Source organism: Sinocyclocheilus rhinocerous, unplaced genomic scaffold (genome assembly GCF_001515625.1).
Source record: "Sinocyclocheilus rhinocerous isolate Xijiao unplaced genomic scaffold, SAMN03320098_v1.1 scaffold873, whole genome shotgun sequence".
Taxonomy (NCBI): domain Eukaryota; kingdom Metazoa; phylum Chordata; class Actinopteri; order Cypriniformes; family Cyprinidae; genus Sinocyclocheilus; species Sinocyclocheilus rhinocerous.
The window spans coordinates 534,323-553,683 of NW_015655580.1; the positions used below are offsets into that span (position 1 = coordinate 534,323).

The window sequence follows — 19,361 nt, forward strand, 5'->3', positions numbered from 1 at the left end:
ATATACATATAGTAATCTTACCGTGAATTGGAAAGGAAAAAAAACAAAAAACAAAACATTGACACAGAAGCTAGAATAGGTGTGGTATGTGTCGAGTATGTGTCATTATTACATTATTATTATTATTATTATTATTATTATTATTATTATTATTATTATTATTATTATTATTATTATTATTATGCATGCTAGTACTACTTGAATACTACTACTATTATTGTCAGATGGTCATCACTGTTTATTTTCATTGCTGTTATTATCATTGCTGTTCTATTGCTGTTTTTGTGTTTTGTGTTCACCGTATGTTGTATGTTTTGCACTCTTAATAAAAAAAAGAAAAAAAAAGAGGACAGTGGGTTTTTTTTTATGTGTGTGTGTGATTGTTTGCTTGTTTTGTTTTTATAATAAATAAAAACAAAACAAGTTTGAATAGAAAAAGTGTTAGAATGCTAGTGTTCTATGCTGTGTTATGCTAGTGTTAGAAGGTCATTATTTATAATAAATAAAAAGAAAATAAGTAGAAACCTGATCTCGTTGACAAATATCTGATCTTGTAAGATGTGCTCCCTTTACACAGAGTGAGTGTGATCGCGAAATCGAAAGTGAAAGTGAACAGCGCAAACGCTCATTCAAAAATATTTAAATACACCGCATCCTGAGAGCGGCTCCCTGATGCGCCAAAATTATGTACAATATTAGAATGTTTAAAGGAGTGGAGGACATGAAAATCGCGGGAGCGAAACACATGTTGCGGGAGCAGGCAGCAATGGTCAGAGATTCAGCGGGAGTGGGATTAAGAAAACAGCCGAATCCCGGACATTTTGGGCAATTAAGAAATCCCCGTTTCGCTGCTAGTGTCCGCACTGAGGCCGTAACAATTAGCATGTTCAGTCTGCCCCTGTCTGTCACTACAATCATCTCCAATATTTTGTTTATTCTGATTTGTAAGAACCCAGTTCGTAAGGCAAATTTTCATTCTTTTAACGTCTTCATCTCTAGTTTTTTTACGTTTTGGCTTTTGTGCTCCTGACAGGTGTTTCTTTTGTAACCCTGGGTTAATTTATTATTAATATTAGCATTTATTTACATTTATTTATTTACTTATTTTTTCCCTTGTGACAGAAGTGTTTCTATATTTTTTTTATATAAAAAATGTACCTGTTCAGAAATGTCTGTGTCAAGAAGTTGTGTTTGATTTAATGTTATTGGTTGAAAAGTGACTTAATCCCGCCTAATGTCAAGTAGGGCAACTGTGATTGGCCACCGAAAATGTCAGTCGGGGGTGTGAGAGACGAGTTGGAAAAAGGAAGTGCGTAGGTGATGTTGTCGGCATGATAACAGAAAATGCATCACTTTATTTTGTGATAAACATAGTCAGAACTGTATCGTTTAAGTGTTAACTAGCATATTATTCTATTGTGAAGTCAACACGACGCCACAAAGAAGTCAACGCGACGCGATTCGGAAGAAATGCGGGTTTTATGCTTGATCGCCATTACAGTAAACGGGACTAACGTGAATCGCTGGTGAGAAACTTAAATCAAGTTTATCATTTAAATCAGCGACTGTAAGAGAGCTAGAGGTGATCAGAGTGATTGCCACAGACTGTTGTTGCATCGACTGTGAAGTGCATTGAGGAAATCCAGATAGTGCTCCTAATCGCAGAGTGGTTAGGGGTTCCTCTGGCATCGCGGGAGTTTCACGGTGTTTGCCGACCGATCACCGCCTCACGTGGACTGATCTGACGGGTGACGGGATCCTTGAACTCTTTCAAGTTCATTCAGGTGCATTTTGTTTGTTTTATTTGTGCTCTTCGAGAGCGAAGCGGCCATTTTAGGTTTCACTTGGCCTCAACGCACACCAGCGACGTTTCAGGCCTGCTACGGGGTGTGTGTGTGTGTAAGTGAGTGAGTGTGGTGGGCCCACATTAAGCTGTTTTTCTATTTTTGAACCATATAGTGGTTCAATACTCTGACTCATTGAAAGTATGTCAGTAAAGGGTTACATTGGTATTTCTAACTAAATCTAAAGTTTGTTTACTTACTGTATTTATATTTTAAGTTTTCCAAAGGACACTGATATATTGGTTTACACTGATTGGTGACAAATTTATACTTCCGAAGGGAAAGAACTAAGGTTTAATTGGGAAGAGTGATTCAGTGAAAAACTCTTATTTTGATATTTGTGTAAAAGTTTAACCCTTGAAGTGTGTTGTTGTCCAACAGGGGAAAAAGTCAAAGCAAGCACTGTATTTGAAGATAAAAGCTTATTTTTAAGTTGAGAGAACAGATTTTGATTCATCTTTGATTCCTTTTGTCTATTTTCTTTTAAATTAATTCATTGTATATTTCTGCTACATAGCGTGTCATTTTAAAAAAACTGATACGTAGATATATTTTTGGAAAGCAATTTACAGAGGTCAGCGTTGCACTTTGTAAGAAGTAGTATAAAAAAGCAGGGTCACATTTTGATTTTAAGTAAAATCACGTCGAGAGACACAATTAAACGAATCTGGGTTCTAGCGTCAACAATTCCAAAGTGTAGATACACCTAGGACTGAAGGGGGCGCTACACTTTCCATCAGTGTTATTTTTTGCGCAGTCGCCGGTTAACGTCATGCGCTGTATTTCGAAGTAACGAGAGCTTGCTCACGTTAATTTCTTACTTTCTATAATCTAATTTTTTATTTTATTTTACTGCTATTTATTAGTTAACGTGTTCTTGTATGTAAAAAATATATATTTTTAATTATTAAAAAAAAAAAAATTATCGACCAAAGTCCTGATTTGGGGCCCCCTAGCGTCCTGGGCCCATATGCCCAGCATACTCTGCATCCCCCATAACGGCGCCTCTGTGTACACTATTGTTCCCCCACCCCGCCTAACTTCTTTTGTACTTTTTGTTGCTGGTATGATGTTTCCCAACCCAACGTTTTTCATTCTTGTTAGAACCAGCAAATGGAATCAATTTAAATGCTCTGATAATAAGTAAATCCTGAGTTCTTTCCCTCAAAAATGTTAAACCTCTCTATGACCCACAGACTAAACTAGCAACTATCTTAGAATCTGGTAAACAATTGCAAGGTCATTGCACAATGACTTATAAGCAATTTCCACATCATAAAAACAGCTTAAAGATCTTGTATATTGGCATGATAAATAGCATCAGTAGCTATGACAGGTGGCTTGCTAGATCCTTCGGATTTGAGACTGGTGTCTGGCTAATAAATACCTTCAAAATACCCATCTGTTTGCCAAGGGAAATGCCAAGAAAGATCAGTTGCACTGGCGTACTCAATGAAACCACAGCATTTTTGGACAGTATTTGTTCAACAAGAAGGCCAACATGGGACAGCAACTCTGCCAGGAACGCTTGGGAACACTCCCGGGGATCTCAGGGGTCAAAATACCACGCTGTAGGGTTCCTAAATCTTTCTTGAGCAAGCTGCATCTTATTTCTTGCCAAACATGCATATACTGTATAATCTCTTGTATTACTTCCAAATTCCCATTTTTATCCTTTGTTCTCATTGTATGTTTCATCTCACTAAACTTGGCTCTGTTTTCTACTGCGTAAAAACATTCATACATACATCTCAGATTGGATTTTTTTCCCTCACTCAACCAAAAAGCTGCAAGCTGTTCTATTTGCATTAAAAGTGATAAGACATTCTAGAACTTCCAGAGCAGTGCAGGTTAAAGAACACAGGTTTTAAAGATGCAGTTTTAAAAGTTTGAACTTTAAATTTGACAGGTGTTTTAGAAATGTGACGCTCATGCGCAAGACAGTGACAAAGCACCGAGATGTGGCATAACGGTCAAATATATCAGTCTAACGCATATTTACAAGTGGAACACAAAAACACTGTGCCTGAATTTCGCCAACAATCCAGACATGCAGATTCTTTTTTAAAATTCCATCGCTCTGGTGTAACCTTTTTATATAGCAACATACAGTACTGAACTGAAAAATGGTCCAAAAAGTTCCTCTCACTGGTCATATGTCCCCCATTTTATGTGACAACATAGATGGTTGTGATATCTCAGAACAGTTATTTCAGTGAATGAGTGTAGGATCATTAGGATCAATAAATATTGCTTACAGCTTTTCTGAATTTATGCAAAATGATTTAATTTTTACAAACCAACTGCAAATGTTTTCATTACGTGTAATATATTAAATGTAATCTACAAATCAGAAATTGCATTTAATATCAAGTGTAAGTATTATATGTTTTCTTTGATTAATCTGTAGTGGTAATTTTATTTTATAATTATTTTTAGTAGTAGCAATAGCAGCATTTGTATTTTTGAACTGTTTGTTTCAATATAGATTGCTTTGATTTGAGTTAGATAAACACGAGTCAGTCAAAATTTTCTTCCTCAGTGAAACCTCATCCATAACCCATAATCAATGATAAACCCACTAACAAAAGTTGAAAGTCTCAGAATTGCCCCAGATGATGCATATGAGTTATGGCATCTAGATAATGAAACAATTTCTTAGTGGAAAGGAAGTCTTTTAAGTTTTTCTTTCATTCATGTTTCATGAAGGAAAACAACCAGTATCTACACTCTCTAAAGTTAGCGCCTTTACATTTAGCATAATTTAACTTTATGAATGCATTTATTTGTACACTGTATATGAAATATTTATTTATTTTGATATCATCAAACCAAAGTGTGTTGTTTGTATTAAATAAAAAACTAAATATTAATATTCCTTCATGAAACATGAATGAAAGAAAAACTTAAAAGACTTCCTTTCCACTAAGAAATTGTTTCGTTATCTAGATGCCATGTTCACACATTCAAGTTGATGAAAGACAGCTGTTGCGGGAGAAAACTTGCATAATTTAACTTTATGAATGCATTTATTTGTACACTGTATATGAAATATTTATTTATTTTGATATCATCAAACCAAAGTGTGTTGTTTGTATTAAATAAAAAACTAAATATTAATATATATAAATTTTCTAATCAAAAACTGATGAGCTCTAACAGGCAATTTCACCGTGGAGTTGAAAATGGTGCGTATGGTTTGATTTGTCCCTACCTGTGTTTAAACCCACGTAACACCTTTTCTCTAATCATTCTATTAGCTTAAATCTGCAGACACTCACCAATTACTTTTAATCATCCCTCATTCCCTGCTTTTCTCAAACCTACTTATTACTGCATCTTTGTCAGCGAGTTCTGCTTCAGATTTATTGTGTTCCAACTACTAATTATCACAAAAATATAAACTACAGAATCTTTATCCAAATGACTCTGCAACAACTTCAATTTAGCTTAAATTAGGTTTCAACAGGAACTACCATAGAAATGCTCAATAGACTGTTGCAACCCATTCATTGATGTGTAATGATGAGAAATATCTCAAGGAATTCATGTTTGCAAACTGTGGAGGTTTTTCACAGAAAAGCATCATTTAGCACAGCAGGATCACATTATACCAAATTTGTCATCTTAAATACAACCAGAACAGATAAGATTGGATAACTCTAAGATTTATTCATGTTTATAATCACAAACATCCTGCCACTGCTAAAGCAACATTTGATAGTGTTTGTGTATTAAGATAATAATTTTTTAGGAGAAAAAAAAAACAGATCAGGAAATGGAGGACCCTTGTTATAAGCAATTTTTGAGATAATAAGATAATGTAGCACTTAGTGATTCTGTAAGCACACCAGTATTGGTCATTCATTGGGCAACTTATAAATGCATTGAAGCCTTGTGTGCTCTGAGATGCATATATAAATAAAAATAAAAAACATACCTGACATAATATAGAAAAATGCAATTATGCAATTATATGTACACATATACTGTAGATCACATATACACATACAGTACATTTCTAATGCCAACAATTTTTAGAGTTGTTATTGTATAGCTGTAACCTATAGCCATTTGTTCCTACCACCCTTGCACTGTTTTAACTTTCCCAAAAAAGGAGTGGAACATTCACAGGATAAAAATGCACACTTAATCACAGGTTGACTGGAATAAGAGCTTCTTTCAAAGGAGTTGCTTTGACCAAAAATGAGTGCAAACTTAAAATGATAAGTTGATAATTGTTGCAGCACGTTATAGTCTACATTTATATTTCCAAGACCATATTTGATATCACACCATATTATGTAGATGTGATGTGCACCTGAGTTTGAAAGACAAAGACCCATAGACAATACGTGTCTATAACATTTTTCATAAGAGAAGCAATCTGTGTTTCTTAAAGATTTTACATTCATGTGAAAATAAAAACACAAACAGAAGACTGTGTGTTTTTCTTAGTTAGACTGTGTGGCACCAAGGAAAAACTGGCATTAGTGTATATGACTTATGTTTCATCTTATAACACATACTTATTCTTCTTTTCATCCTCGCTTTCCGCCACTCTTTTTAATCCTTTTAGCAGATGTGCTTATAGGCATCTTGATTACTGCAAATATTAATGAAATCATAAATTAAAAGACAATGCTATTAAGAAAACAACTCTAATAGAAACCTAATCAAAAGCAGAGAATCTTTCTCTTAGCTAATAAACAACAGCAAGCATGATAATGAGGCCTCTCTAAAATATGGAGTCTAATAACGTCCAGGAGAGAAATCTCATTAACATGTTTCAAAAGGTAATTTCTTCCTGATGAATGATTTTCTTAGGTCTGAGTTCAGGTCATCAGTTAGTGAGAATGTTATCTGTTCCCTGGGCCAAATGTCAGTGGTTGATAAAGTGCTTTTGAAGAATAGAATTATTCCCAGATGACATGATATCTGACAAAGGCTAGCAGGTCATCCCCAATGCTCTGGACTGCTATCAAAGCTGCCATTTAGTCCAAACACAGTTCTGAAATAGTTGAATAGAATATATAAATGTGCTACCTCTCCATTCCCAAGATATTCATAGCAGCCAAATAAAACATACATTACTTTTTTTTTCTTGAGTCTCTCTGTTTGTATTTTCCTGACTTAACACAGCTGTATTCCTAAAATACGGGACTAAAATACATTATACGTAATTCTCTCTTCATGCCATTTTTGCCAAAAAAATAACAGCATGTAACAATATCATTTTAACACAGTGTAGACATGGTGTAGAGCACATTTTGAGTTAAGAATGCATTTTTAACCACCAACGGATAAGATGACTCGTGAATGAAAATAATAATTTAATGATTTTCTTTTTATTTGAATTTAACAGGTGATCTGAATTAATGTCTTAATATTTGTGTATGTTTCAGATGGAAAATGTTTTACCAAACGTATTATGCAAAGCACTATTTAAAAAAAAAAATGTTTTGCACCTCATATACGAAAAACAACAGTCAAAAAAACAAAACAAAGAAAGTTCTGAATTAGATAGAGGTCCATCTCAGCAGTCTTAAACAACATCTGTTCTCTTTGTCTTTTCAGTCCATCATTGTTATATTGTGTAAATTCTGATTAAAATTGAATCATTGTCAAGCTGAGCCATTGTGTTCTCAAATAATAGCTACTGTTCTCTTTGTATTCAAAAATATTTAAATAAAGGGGAAAATTAAATCAGAAAAAAACAATGACATTTACTGTAACATACTGTACTCACATGCAAGTGCTTAAAATGCAGTGCCAGTCAAGAACTGCAAGTCCTTGACTCAAAGCATTATTTTAAGCTCCTTTAAGGCTTTAAATGAGTACAAGCCATACAAAGAAAGACCACACTCACAGAATTTTGTCATTTTTTGACCCATGGCATCTCCCACACTGTGGATCAAAGACCTCCAGGGTTTCTGCAGTGTGAACGCAGCTTCCAGGCACATGACAAGTAAATTCTCATTAGTCTGGGACACATACCAACAAAATCCCACAAGAACACAGGTACACACATACTGTATACATACAAAGACTATTCCATGCAGGGAGCCTAACCTCTGAACATGCTGTTTGTTTTCCCATTAATTTTGTTAGGGTTATTGTTTGTTGTATTTTCCATGAACACACAACACATACTTTGTGCAGTTGTCCAGACCGACATTAATCTTACACGCCAATTAAATGGATTCCTAAGTCATTTTAAACAGGCACTTTTGCCTGCTAATATTTTCAGAACTAGACAGTTCAGAGATTGTGTCTAACGGACAAAGAAATAGAAAAATCAGACATATTACCAATTAACCTTGTCTAGATAAAACAATAAAAATTGGTGAATGACTCAAAAATATATTTTTCTACAGTGATGACTATGGAGATGAAAGACATGGCTTCCACCAACCAAGTGTTTTCATAATTTTATTTTTAGCACAGTCATTTAAATATCAAATATCATTTTAAATCTTACATGAATCTACTAAGATTCACAAAGTTTTCTCCTAAATGTTGTTGCTTCATCACAATAAAGATTTGTGATACTTGAGAGAAAGAATTCAAATTTAATGACTAGTACGACTAAAAATGTTACTAAAATTTATGTGTGCCATAAAAATGTATCTGAGACAAAGCATCTTAAAAACTTATGGGCCTGGTTTCACAAACAGGGCTTGGGTTAAGCCAGACTTAGGCCAAAGTTCAGTTTATGAAATATCATTTATAAACGTGCCTTAGAAAAAAAAACATTACTGGTGGACTTTTCTTTAAAGTATATATTTTATATTTTATGCATAGCATCAAGGAAACATTAATTAATTTTATAATATATCAGAGAGAAAACAACTGTTGATTTAAGTTGTATATACAGTGGGTACGGAAAGTATTCAGACCCCCTTAAATTTTTCACTCTTTGTTATAGAGTTCTCTCAGAGCATTGGACACATTGCAGGTTTAATATTTAACCTTCAGGATGTTTTGTGAATGTGCACCCATTAATGGCCTGCACGTCCTTGTTAATATTTATGCAGTTGAGAGAGGCTATTAACCGTGCATGTTTGTCCCCGTGTGCTGTTCCTAAGAAAGAAACAGGGTTTAAAAGAACTCCTTAATGGACCATATCTTTGATTACCTCATTAAAAGGAAAAAAGCATCTTTCATTTGTAGATCTGAAGGCACATAGATTCACAGATTTTAGGGTACATTTTTTTGAAATTGAGATTTATACATCATCTAAAATCTGAATAAATAAGCTTTCCATTGATGTATGGTTTGTTAGAATAGGACAATATTTGGCTGAGAGAACTATTTGAAAATCTGGAATCTGAGGGTGCAAAAAATCTAAATATTGAGGAAAGAGCCTATAAAAATGTCCAAAATGAAGTTCTCAGCAATGCATATTACTAATCAAAATGTAAGTTTTGATATATTTACAGTAGGACATTTACAAAATATCTTCATGGAACATGATCTTAATACTTAATATCCTAATGATTTTTGGCATAAAAAAATGATAATTTTGACCCACACAATGTATTGTTGGCTATTGCTACAAATATACCCGTGCAACTTATGACTGATTTTGTGGTCCAGAGTCACATACTGTATGTCTGTCAAACACTGAGCTGAATGTGGTGTAGAGCCTGTTTTGAACATCCATGACTTTGCGTTTATCAAATATGGTCTTTGAAATATAAACTCAGTTAATAGAAAGAATTCAGCTATGAGTCAGAGATAAAGTACATCCTTTAAAGTAGGTGGATAATATCTAAATCTTTTGAGTGAGTCTTCAGTGAACTGTAGCTTTAACTAAATTCAGTTAAAGGTATAGTTCTCTCAAAATGGAAAAAGTGGCTTTAAACCTTAAAAGTATAGTCTGTATGGCTGATGCACCTTTTTAAATTGTTCTGGAGCTTTGTGTGCCTATAAATATGCAAATATTTTAAATAATATAAATGAAATTGGAGAACTATGGCAGCTTAAATTTCATTCTGGCTTCAAAAGACCTGGGGCCTTATTTTAACGATCCAAGCGCATGGTCTAAAGCGCACAGTGCAGGTGCACTTAGGGCGTGTCCGAATCCACTTTTGCTAGTTTAACGATGGGAAAAACGGTCGGCGCGCCAGGCGCATGGTCTAAAAGGGTTGTCCCTATTCTCTTAAAGGAACATGCCACTATTTTTGAAAATAGTTTTCGTTTTCGAATCCATTCAGCCGATCTCCGGGTCTGGCAGTAGCACTTTTAGCTGCAGCTTAGCATAGATCATTGAATCTGATTAGATCGTTAGCATCTCGCGCAAGAATGACCAAAGAGTTTCGATATTTTTCCTATTTAAAACTTGACTCTTCTGTAGTTACATCGTGTACTAAGACCGACGGAAAATGAAAAGAAAGAATTTTCTAGGCCGATATGGCTAGGAACTATACTCTCATTCCGGCGTAATAATCAAGGAACTTTGCTGCCTTACCTTGGGTGCAGCAGGCGATACAATGATATTACGCAGCGCCTGAAAATAGTCCCCAGCTAGGTAACTTCCAATAAGCCTATTTTCAGGCGCTGCGTAATATCATTACGCCGGAATCGGCCTAGAAAATCGCAACTTTTCATTTTCCGTCGGTCTTAGTACACGATGTAACTACAGAAGAGTCAAGTTTTAAATAGAAAAAATATAAAAACTCTTTGGTCATTTTTGAGCAAGATGCTAACGGTCTAATCAGATTCAATGATCTATGCTAAGCTACAGCTAAAAGTGCTACCGCCAGACCCGGAGATTGGCTGAATGGATTCGAAAACGGTAAAACTCAACTGAGCCTAATTTCAAAAATAGTGGCATTCCTTTAATGAGTAATGGGTGTGTTTTGGGCATAACGTGCAATAAACCAATCAGAGTCTCATCTCCATCCCCTTTACGAGCCAGTTGCGCTTGTGCCATGGCGGATTTGCTATTTACATGACGGAATTTGCAAGCGCAAAGACAGAAGCTGGAGACAGCGTCTCCAGAGAGGAAACGGATCTGCTCGTGCGCGAGCAAATGGGTAGCCTAATTCTGATACATGCAATGACTATCCATTATGACATGTAGGCATTTTTATAGCCTACACAATAATAATCTTTTACATTGTAATCCTTTAATTTTTAATATTTGGCATGCTTGTGTGCTGCTGTGTGTCCCTGTGTGTGTAATAAGAAGAGTGTATGCGTGCTGTGGACCCACCTATACTAACACGCTCTTTAAATAACAAAAAAAACCCTACTGCGCCATTGACTTTAGACCAGGCTTTAGTTGGTCAATGGCGCAGTCTATTTTAGTTGCCTCAAAAATGCCACTCCGATTCACTGCAGGATTATGAGCTGAAGAGGGAGGAAGGGTCAGATAACCAATGACGTAAAAGAGGAAGAAGCCAATCCCTGATGCAAAAACATATTTATTGCATTTTTGGAGATAAAAAAAAAAAAACTGTGTCATAAAAGTATAGTTAATATTTTGAATATGTAAGTAATTCAATATTAGATATCAAATTACATTTTGCATAACTTTAACATTTCTGCCTCAATATACTTTGTTCCTTCACATATTTACGCCATCTTTGTGACTTTCAGACTTTTCTCATGCCCTCAGATGCTGAAATATAGCCTTAAGCTTGCTTGTTGATACACAAGCTTAGCAGCACTAATACAGCCTTGATGAACAAGACTAGATGTTGTTTCTGTATTATCATTGGCTAAATATTTCACCCTGTCTTGCACACAGGAAGTGGGGTGTGATAACAGGAAGTGCTTTGTCTCATTCAGCAAATAGCCAACTCCTATGCAGGCGAGCCAATTCTACTAAAGGAACTCATTCTCATTCTAAATAGGGGCATAATGTAGACTTCTACTGTTTTATATACAGCTAATTATAAACAACCTAATAGAAAACATTTGGCATTTTTACAAAAAAAAAAAAATTTATTCCCCCTCTAGGGAGACTTCCTTATATTAAATCTCAAACATTTTTCAAGTTTCAAAAGGTCAAAGGACAAGAAAAACAAACTGAACCACTGCACTAACAGGTGACTGAGTCCCGAAAAATGACAGATGTGAGTTTGCTTGTGAACTGTAACCTCATGAAGCACTCAAATACAAGGCTGACAACTGTTTTCTGCTGCTGTGTGTGAATGTGGACACACAGAAGCTTTTATTGATGTAATGGTTTACATGAAGTGTGCTGCACATGTACTGAAAAATTATGCCAAAATATTTTGGTTGCCCCCGATGGCTGATTTAGGTCTTAAACTCCGCCCTCTCCATGTAAACAAATGGAATGTGAACCAAAAAAAAAAAGAAAAAAAGATCAAATTACACCAGATTTTTCAAATAAAATTTTTCACAAAGTTTTATGTCATTTTATACACTTATTATTTTTTGACAAATAAACCATCTCTGTGAGTCCATATAATGTTAGTTTATAGCAATCCAAAAGTTGAAGTTTCAAAAACTACACAAAGCGATCCCAACAGTAACCAATATGACCCCAGATCAAGCAATAGGTGCATCCCAATATGCATACTTATGCCCTGTTCTAAGCCATTTTGTATGAGGTTTGTATTTACATATGGTTTAAAAGGTAATTTTTGTCATATGTAAGGAAAGCTGCAACAGTTGAGTGCATTACAAGTGCATAATCCAGGTATTCAACGTCCAGTTTCTTGTGGGAATTTTCAGAATTTGTTTACCTTCATGTCATGTGAACATTATCCAACATCAGAGAACGTAAACATGCACATTTGTTGTTAAATTATTGAACTCTTAAAATCTCAAATTCACTTAAAATCTCAAATTATTAGAACAAAACATGACTTAGCCGATTAATAAGCCTTTCAGACGAAAACCGCTTCAAATGTCCTTACAAGTCAGTTTTTTTGTTTTGTTTTTTAGCCATCACAAGTAAGCCGACGTTTTATTAGAAATACCTAGACAGAAATATTAAGTGATAATTCTCTACAAAAACATAGTTGTCATGACAACAGTGGAAACTGTGTAATGTAGTAATCATCCGGTGACTAATATATTTGCAGTCCAAAGTAAATTTGGTGTTTTCTATGTGACAGAAAACTGACGATAGCGAAAAGCAAATGTCTGGTCTCAGAGGAACCCAATAATTCTCTTTCTTTCACTGTTTTTGTAACTCCTCTCAAATAATCATTACCGTCTCAGAACAAAGTCGATAACAGCTAAGGAGTTGGCAGCCTTTTACTAACAGGAGGAAGCAATAAAATTTGGACCATTTGGTTTGACTGTCGCTACATGTCCTGTAATTTTTTTTTAATCACTGTTAATGGTTAGTGAAGAGAGCTTCAGTTTTTATCTTGTTTTCTCTTCAGACATGTTTCCTGATTGAATTGAGAATAGTGAAGCAGATATTGTGCAGAAAATTACGAGTCCAAGCAGGAAAAGGGCTTTAGGGGAGGGAAGCTCACCTGTGCTGGACAGGATGTTAGGTCATGTTCAGACAGATGGAGGATAACACAATTTTCCTCAGATTCAGTAGTGCTCAATGACCTGATATTCCACATACACTTACACACACAGCCATATTACCATGTGCTTAATGCTTACAGGTGAAGGTTATGTCAGTAGAGTCGAATATGAGCATAAGGTAATAATGAACTCTTGGGCAAATACAGTGTTTGATCAACTTTACAATCATCATGAGACCATGTGCTTTGGGAAATATGATCCCATCCTATGAAATGAATTGCTCTTTGAGAATAGTTTCTTTCTTGGAGAAAGAAAGTAATCTTTCTTGGATTAATCAGTCAACAAGTTAAAAACTCATTTTGGAGTCTAAGTGTTTTTCAAATATAATCCTATGAGTGTTTCCCATATGTAGACTAGACATGAGAGATAAACTGCTCTTGATATTATAGTTCTTAATGTCTCTCTGGGCTTATTGTACAAGTATGAATCACAAATTCACTCAAACACACACACACACACACACACACAAACACATTACGTAAGCAGTAACTTGATCAGCAAGTTCCAGTTTTACAGAATGGAAATCTACTGGATGCTATTTGCACACAAGTGCAAAAGCAGCAGCAACAAATCAAGTGCCAATCTGCCAAACCAACATTTAAATTATTTATTACAACAATTTGAAAAAAAAAAAAAAATCAATTTTAATGTGAAAAGCAGTACATTTTTGAAGTTATGACTAAAAAATATATAAGGCTTTATCAGGTTTGAATTATACATATATATATCTGATGATGCACGTGCATATCACTTCTGACAGCATGTTATCAGCAAGATAAGCTGCGGTCTGTTGATAAATTCTTTAATGAGAAAGAAAGCAAGAAGAGTTGTATATGATAAGAAATAGAAAAGGAAAGAAAAGAGGGAGAGAAGAGAGAAGCTGGTGGTATGTGGGATGCTGATTGTGGTTTGCTTGCATCAGTAAAGTTTATTTCTTTATCTCTTATTTAGATAAGCAGAGAGCGAGTTGCCACTGGGTGAAGTGGGAACAAGTCCACACGCGCTGTACCGCAAACACTCAAACACATGAAGCGTGTTGGACTGCAGTCAGTTCATGCAGTCAGTTTAGAGATTGTATCCTCCTGACTACCAGCTATGGAGTTTTGTCCTCTGTAGAGGACATAATGTTTTAGTGATTTCTCTGAGACGTTACATGTCACAGTTTCAAGTCTGGATGTCCTATACAGAGCACATTCAGGGCTTTTCAGAGATACCAAATGATTGGATGTTTCACCATGACCACTCCCTCTCCTTGGTCTTTAAAAACGGCTGACATTCATTTAGTGCTCAAGTGTAACACCCTTATGGAAATATGATAATAGTTTGTAATTATCATTTAAATCTGACTAATTTTCAAATTGTTTGTCTTTACACACATTTTGCATAAAGAAAATTTTTTTTTAAAAATATCTTTCTTAACATAGTTGAGAATCGTCTTTATATAAAGTTTGGTATAAAAAAATGAAAATTGATTTGTGATTAAAACAAAAATCCCACTGTTTTTGCCTTTTCATGTCTATTCATGTCTTTTTATTTCTTAAAAAACAGGACTTTTTAAAGTCCCGATGTCTTCTACAGAGTATGTGTAGAAATAATTAGTATGTGTTAAACGTGCATATAGTGTCAGCATGAATGTTAATGCTAAATGTTAAATGCTAATGTGCTCTAGAGAAATGCAGAATCTTTGTGAAACCTGTGTGTATTTGATGTTCAAAGTCCTCAAACGGCTTTTACTCAACGAAATCTCCAGGTATCTCTGGAAATCCCGCAGGCATCAACATGACATTTTGACAAGCAGCTTCTTTAGTGAGTTACTCAATGTATCATTCATGTCTCTTTAAGCTAAATGTAGCTAGCTTTAGCAGACAACTTGACAGTCTGGTTGTTGTTGATGTCCTGTAAGTCTCCAGTAATGTCTTTGAAGTATTTTACAGACCCAATTACAGTCCCTCAATTACCACCTTTGCTTTCTACTTTCCAAACACACATACAGTATGCAGTATAAACATACACAGAATCACAAGCACAATACACATACATACACACACTCACATTTTCTCCAGGGTTGAGTTGGTGATTACTGTTGTTTTTGGTTTGCCCAGGGGAGAATACTTGGCAACTGTCAAGACTTGTTCTACTAAAGCTTGTGTTAAAAACACACATGAAAGTCAGAGATGACAGGCATAATTAAAGCCATAATTTATTTTATGAGTGTTCTCTCTGCAAAGCACAAACTATGAAAGCCTGGGATCTTACCAAGGTCCTAAAATTATGCATGAAGCAAAAACAACAGATTTATTCAAAAAAAATTGACAGTCCCTTACTTTTTGCACCCTCCCTCTTTGTTTTTCTCCCTCACACCCATATGCACAAACACAATATAATCACACAGGGCTGTTTTAATAGACAAATGCATAGGGGAAAATGAGCAAATCAAAAGAAGGAAGGAGGGAACAGCAATGAACGGACAATTAAGGCCAGAGACAGAGGTACACCTGGGAAATGCCTGAAAGGTGACTTAGAATTTATCTCACAGCTACCAACACACGAATTTTCAAACACACACACACACACACACACACACATGCACTAAAAGTATGAGGGAGTTCAGTGTGCCATCTGTTTTGTTATCACTCTCAAATAATGTTCCTTATCTGTAAAGTGTCACAGAAGCACATACCGTTCTTCATATTTATACTACACCGGCCATTGCATTTAATTGCATAATACATTACATGTCTCACCATATCAGATATGGTCCTGTTTTATATCCAGCACATGAATTACTGTTAAAATGTACACTTATGACTTTAAAGTTATTTCGGAACATATTCTGGCCATTTATTACTAGGAAGTGCTTACAGGTGTTTCTCCTCATTTTTCCAGCTGATTACATTTTGCATGTTTACATACTTATTCCTTTCTCTTCCATCTTGCCAAATGATATATAGAACATTGCTGGAAACCAATATTCATTTCATGCATGTTAAAGTGTCTATTTGTAAACTGAAATTTCACAGCAATTCCTTTTTATTCTGCTGTCTGCAATCTAATCACTTCCAAACAGACCTGTGCGACAGTGTGTTAGAAACCACATGGTTTTGGTTCAAGAGGTCAAACTATAAATTCTCCCTATGGAATATTTTCCTTCAGCCAACCCACACAGATGCTCTGTAGTATGCCGTTTTACAGATGTCTGAAATAAATGTGTCCTGCTCGCCTGTCAAAATGAGTTATTATGTCGTCAGTCATTGTTTATTGTTGTAAAACAACATAGCTGTCATACTTATGACATACTGTAACAATGGCTGCCATAGTGAGTAGTTTTGTACTGTATATTCTTGTCACAATGTACTGTATTAAGTGATTTAGACTGTAGATTGGTTCTCTGCCTCATTTTTAGCTCTGGGCTCTAGACCCTTCTAACCATCAGATACATATAGATATATAAAGGGTGTGATTTGCATAGGGGGGATGGAGGGGATATCCCACCTTCTGGTCTACAGAATTATTTATTTATAACTGAGAAAATTTACCACCAATACATATTTCTTAACATCCATGAAACTGTAATTTGCTTTTTTTAATTGTAAATATTACATACATGTGGAGGTGCATTTTACAATCTTCATCTTCCAACAACAACATGCATTGGATTTCAAAACAGTCATGGTCTTCTGAATTGATAAAAGCCCTCAGTCTGAATTCCAATCAGACGACCCAGCTAAACAAAGTGAACTGCAATCATTTGACAACACCTGCCTTACATCCTTATCATTATCATAAAGACGTCAGAGAGCAGTTGCAAATACAGCATAGTTATGGGAACTTCAGCATCTTGGTGAATAGTAATTGCAGATACTTGTCAGCTTTTGTGCAACTGAATGTATCACCACAGAGGAAAAGGTACTGCATTGAGAGCTCTTTTTAAATGTCTAATGTTTAAAAAGCATGCCGTTCAACAACCTGCCAAAAAGTGTTGCCTTTCATTAGGTTTTCAGAGAGTTTGATTTTAACTTTGTCATGGGCAATTACTGAACTGGAATGAAGTAAACAATCGTTAATGGTGTCTCGAAAACATTAGTGTTTATGTCATCTTTATTAATTACTGGATTCAGTCAAAGAACTAAATCACACCTTTAACAAAAGTGTTGCTCTTCTACATATTATCAATGTATAGAAGCCCAGTGTGAGTGAATGGTGGACTTGACGTTTTTATACCTAAAAATTTTATAAAAAGTTGAGGGGACCTCAATTCTCCACATTTTTAAAATTATTTTGAGAAAGACATCAGTAAGAGCATGCATTTGCTCCAAAGTAAATGATTGATTATTCATAATGATTAAGCTCATAGTAGAGGTAAATGTATCTAAGAGTTCACAATTAATGTTATCAGCTATAAACAATTTCTTTTAAAATTGAACAGTTAAATTTGCCGCAGTCCAGTTTTTATTCATATGACTGTTTTTGAATAATTTCTTTAAAGAAAATCAGTATAAATGCTTTGTAATGTTGCACTTTATTCCAGCCATAGAGGGAATAAAAATATTCCTTCATTTTTTACTACGTCATAAGCACATTTTACTGAAACGTGCACTAATGATTGAAATCCCCAAGTCATCTCTATGGGCCATTCTGTAAAGCTTGTCTGAGTGAGCAATAACAAACAAGAAGGCTTGGTTGCATCAGGTGTTCATTCTACAAACACCATGTGAAGTTCAGAGAATAAAGTGCATTTGCTTGAATTGGTAGATTCTATGCTGAGAACAGTGAGAATAATCTCTCTCATGCCCACACACACATATATTCCCGTTCTCCCTCCCTAGGAATTGTTGTCATTTGGTATCTTTGATTTGGATTTCATGACCCGAGCACAGTCTGTAATGCAGGTCAATGAGTCAAGTGTGGGCTGAATACCACAGTCCCAGCATCCTTTAGCTCTGAAACAGTTCCCTGGTGACTTCCTCCCTCTCCCAACAGCATGGGAAGCATGAAGCGACAAGCTGCACCAGAAGAGAGGTGGAACACTGATAAGAAAAGACACTCACAGACGTATTTGAACATATGTGCACTGAGCAGCAGACAATATGAGACAGATGACAAGTGTAGTGTGCATACATGAACACTCACTCGAACACAAAGATGTGAGTAGGTCTTGATCACTGTCAGTCTAGTGTTCCTGTGTCTTGTGTTTCCCTCCCTCTTTTGCCCATTATTGGTCTTCCCGTTCCTGTCCCCATTATGTTTATTTGGTTCCAGCGGTGTTTGATTGATTAATTATCTAATTTGCCCATGACAGAACAGCTGACCTAAACTGAAAGTAAGTGTAAAGTAAACTTTTTTCCCCGTGTTTGTTTTCCGTTTTTTGAATAGTTTTTTGTTTTCCCATTTTTTCCCGCGGCAATGGAAGCAGCCGCTCGGTTCACCGCCCTAGCTCGTCTGGATCTCCCCTTCGTCGATATGGTCCTCACTGCAGAACACAAGATCCAGGGGGCGAGGTTGGATCCAGATCCAACTCCTCCCACCTTACATATACCCTAAACCCACCCATCTCCACCCCTAAACCTACCATCTCCACCCCCTAGATGTGGATCCAACCCCACCCCCTGGATCTTTGTTCTGCAGTGAGGGGTTACTGCCTTCATCGAGTATTCCTGGGAGTTCTGCAGGCTCACCGCGGCTACAGCGTTAGACGACGGCACGCTAAACTCGCTGTTCTGGCACGGGGCCAATTACCATCGCCCCGTGGACCTCTAAGACACCACGGGACTAAGCTGGAGGGAAGGGATCCTCCGGTGTCTGGAGAGCGTCCGGCCCCGAGCCAGAACCAGCCCACCGGCCGCGGCATCCTCAAGCCTGCCGCTGTCTCAAGCCCGCTGGCTGTTCCTCAGTCAAGCCCGCCGGCCGCAGCTCTCTCCAGCCCGCCGGCCGTTCTGATGTCAAGCCCGCCGTCCGCTACGAAGTCAAGCCCGCCGGCCGCGGCTCTCTCCA

The 19,361-nt window shown here is 36.2% G+C and overlaps 1 long non-coding RNA gene across 1 annotated transcript in view; it reads left to right on the forward strand.

Annotated features, from left to right (window-relative positions):
- Positions 1-14,258, forward strand: part of LOC107718664 (uncharacterized) — a 19,067-nt gene extending 4,809 nt beyond the window's left edge. The window contains exon 3 of the long non-coding RNA XR_001637438.1: positions 14,248-14,258. This is a non-coding gene — a long non-coding RNA (uncharacterized LOC107718664). The remainder of the gene's footprint in view (positions 1-14,247) is intronic.
- Positions 14,259-19,361: the final 5,103 nt, after the last annotated feature.